The sequence below is a fragment of the Somniosus microcephalus genome, unplaced genomic scaffold (genome assembly GCF_052327205.1).
Source record: "Somniosus microcephalus isolate GS21.2 unplaced genomic scaffold, FLI_Smic_1.0 unresolved_chr9, whole genome shotgun sequence".
In the NCBI taxonomy this organism is placed as follows: domain Eukaryota; kingdom Metazoa; phylum Chordata; class Chondrichthyes; order Squaliformes; family Somniosidae; genus Somniosus; species Somniosus microcephalus.
Window position 1 is genome coordinate 10,676,082 of NW_028225187.1, and position 3,765 is coordinate 10,679,846.

The following is a 3,765-nucleotide window of genomic DNA, read 5'->3' on the forward strand; positions in this document are numbered from 1 at the left end:
AGCCTCTTTGAAATTTCAGTTAATGAGTTGGCCCTTTGGTTACTCATTTGTCCCTGTGTCTTTTGGTTACCCAGTTGTCGATGTTCGAAATTCAGTTTATGAGTTGCCTCCTTGGTTAATCATTTGTCGCTCTGGCTTTTGGTTAACCAGTTGTCGATGTTCAAAATTTCAGTTAATGAGTTGCCTCTTTGAAATTTCAGTTAATGAGTTGGCCCTTTGGTTACTCATTTGTCCCTGTGTCTTTTGGTTATCCAGTTGTCGATGTTCGAAATTCAGTTAATGAGTTGCCTCCTTGGTTAATCATTTGTCGCTCTGGCTTTTGGTTAACCAGTTGTCGATGTTCAAAATTTCAGTTAATGAGTTGCCTCTTTGAAATTTCAGTTAATGAGTTGGCCCTTTGGTTACTCATTTGTCCCTGTGTCTTTTGGTTAACCAGTTGTCGATGTTCGAAATTCAGTTAATGAGTTGCCTCCTTGGTTAATCATTTGTCGCTCTGACATTTGGTTAACCAGTTGTCGATGTTCGAAATTCAGTTAATGAGTTGCCTCCTTGGTTAATCATTTGTCGCTCTGGCTTTTGGTTAACCAGTTGTCGATGTTCAAAATTTCAGTTAATGAGTTGCCTCTTTGAAATTTCAGTTAATGAGTTGGCCCTTTGGTTACTCATTTGTCCCTGTGTCTTTTGGTTAACCAGTTGTCGATGTTCGAAATTCAGTTACTGAGTTGCCTCCTTGGTTAATCATTTGTCGCTCTGGCTTTTGGTTAACCAGTTGTCGATGTTCAAAATTTCAGTTAATGAGCTGCTCTTATGTTCTATGATTTCCGACCTTGACAACTCATTAACCAGTGTTTCAAACAATGCACCAGGCCATTTGACGACCCCAACTCGGTTCCACAAGCGGGAAAGCAGCACCCCAAGGCCCGGTAAGGGGGCCGAATACATTCCCATCGTGAATTCCGTCCCAAATGTGAATGACAAGTTTTCAGTTAATCAGTTGCCTCCTTGGTTAATCATTTGTCGCTCTGACATTTGGTTATCCAGTTGTCGATGTTCAAAATTTCAGTTAATGAGTTGCCTCTTTGAAATTTCAGTTAATGAGTTGGCCCTTTGGTTACTCATTTGTCCCTGTGTCTTTTGGTTACCCAGTTGTCGATGTTCGAAATTCAGTTAATGAGTTGCCTCCTTGGTTAATCATTTGTCGCCCTGACTCTTGGTTAACCAGTTGTCGATGTTCGAAATTCAGTTATTGAGTTGCCTCCTTGGTTAATCATTTGTCGCTCTGACATTTGGTTAACCAGTTGTCGATGTTCGAAATTCAGTTAATGAGTTGCCTCCTTGGTTAATCATTTGTCGCTCTGGCTTTTGGTTAACCAGTTGTCGATGTTCAAAATTTCAGTTAATGAGTTGCCTCTTTGAAATTTCAGTTAATGAGTTGGCCCTTTGGTTAATCATTTGTCGCTCTGGCTTTTGGTTAACCAGTTGTCGATGTTCAAAATTTCAGTTAATGAGCTGCTCTTATGTTCTATGATTTCCGACCTTGACAACTCATTAACCAGTGTTTCAAACAATGCACCAGGCCATTTGACGACCCCAACTCGGTTCCACAAGCGGGAAAGCAGCACCCCCAAGCCCCGGTAAGGCGGCCGAATACATTCCCATCGTGAATTCCGTCCCAAATGTGAATGACAAGTTTTCAGTTAATCATTTGCCACCTTGGTTCATCATTTGCCACTCTGACTTTTGGTTTCCCAGTTGTCAGTTTTCACATTTCAGTTACTGAGTTGACTTTGTCTTTCTCACTCTGTGTATCTCTATCTTCTCTCTGTCTCTCTCAGTGTATGCGAGTGTCTGTGTGTGTTCCACTGCCGCCCGGCCAACCGGGTCCAAAGGCCCGCCACGTTACACACGAAAAACCCCGGTCTCGCTTCGGAGCGACGGGCACCCGGCTTCTCGGTGTCGGACCGACTCCGTTCAGATACCGCTGGATGCCCCTTGCCCCTGGCTTGCTCTGGCAGCCGGCGCGTGCAGGCCGCCCCCTGCCCCGCCGTCTCAGTGGTCGGAAAGCGGTCTCCAGCCAACGGCTGTACCTCGGCCGCGGAAAGAGGCAGCTACACAAGCGAGGCACTGCTCTGTGCGGCCCCGCCACCCCGTTCAGCTGCCGTTGTCCCCGACCGGATCGGACTTTCCTTCCCGAAGTTATCCCCGATAAGCTGCCGCTGACCGACGGCCCGTCAGCCGCTGCGGGACGGCGACACTTTCCCGAACTCGCCCGGGGCCACTTCGGCAATATAGTGTGCGCCGGAGCCGGGGCTTTCCAACGAGCCATCCCCGAACGAAATCGGACACGGGAGTCGGGAGCGACAGGCGTTCGACTGGTGCCGGGCAACCGGGTCCAAACGCCCGCCTTGTTAAACACACGTACACCCCAGGCTCGATTCGGAGCGACGGGCACCCGGCTTCCCGGTGTCGGACCGACTCCGTTCAGATACCGTTGGATGCCCCTTGCCCCTGGCTTGCTCTGGCAGCCGGCGCGTGCAGGCCGCCCCCCGCCCCGCCGTCTCAGTGGTCGGAAAGTGGTCTCCAGCCAACGGCTGTACCTCGGCCGGGGAAAGGGGCAGCTACACAAGCCAGGCACTGGTCTGTGCGGGCCCGCCACCCCGTTCGGCTGCCGTTGATCCGGACCGGATCGGACTTTCCCTCCCGAAGTTATGCCCGATAAGCTGCCGCTCACCGGCGGCCCGTCAGCCGCTGCGGGATGGCGACACTTTGCCGAACTTGCCGGGGTCCAGGCCGATAATATAGTGTGCGCCAGCGCCGGGGCTTTCCAACGAGCCCTCCCTGACCGAAATCGGACACGGGAGTCCAGAGCGATAGGCGTTCGACTGCCGGCCGGCCAAACACAGGCAATCCCCCGCCGTTGCGGACCCGCTCCAGGACAACCGGGTCCAAACGCCCGCCTCGTTACACGCACGAAAACACCGGGCTCGATTCGGAGCGACGGGCACCCGGCTTCCCGGTGTCGGACCGACTCCGTTCCGGTACCCTTGGATGCCCCTTGCCCCTGGCTTGCTAGGACAGCCGGCGCGTCAAGGTGGGCCCCCGCGGCTCCGGCTCAGCAGTCGGAAAGCGGTCTCCAGCCAACGGCTGTACCTCGGCCGGGGAAAGGGGCAGCTACACAAGCCCGCTACTGGTCTGTGCGGCCCCGCCACCCCGTTCAGTGGAAGTTGACCCCGACCGGATCGGACTTTCCTTCCCGAAGTTATCCCCGATAAGCTGCCGCTGACCGACGGGGCGGCAGCCGGTACGGGACTGCGACACTTTCCCGAACTTGCCGGGGTCCAGGCCGATAATATAGTGTGCGCCAGCGCCGGGGCTTTCCAATGAGCCCTCCCTGACCGAAATCGGACACGGGAGTCCGGAGCCAAAGGCGTTCGACTGCCGGCCGGCCAAACTCAGGCAACCTCCCGCCGTTGCGGACCCGCTCCCGGACAACCGGGTCCAAACGCCCGCCCTGTTACACGCACGAAAACACCGGGCTCGATTCGGAGCGACGGGCACCCGGCTTCCCGGTGTCGGACCGACTCCGTTCCGGTACCACTGGATGCCCCTTGCCCCTGGCTTGCTAGGACAGCCGGCGCGTCAAGGTGGGCCCCCGCGGCTCCGGCTCAGCAGTCGGAAAGCGGTCTCCAGCCAACGGCTGTACCTCGGCCGGGCCAAGCGGCAGCTGCACAAGCCCGCTACTGGTCTGTGCGGCCCCCCCACCCC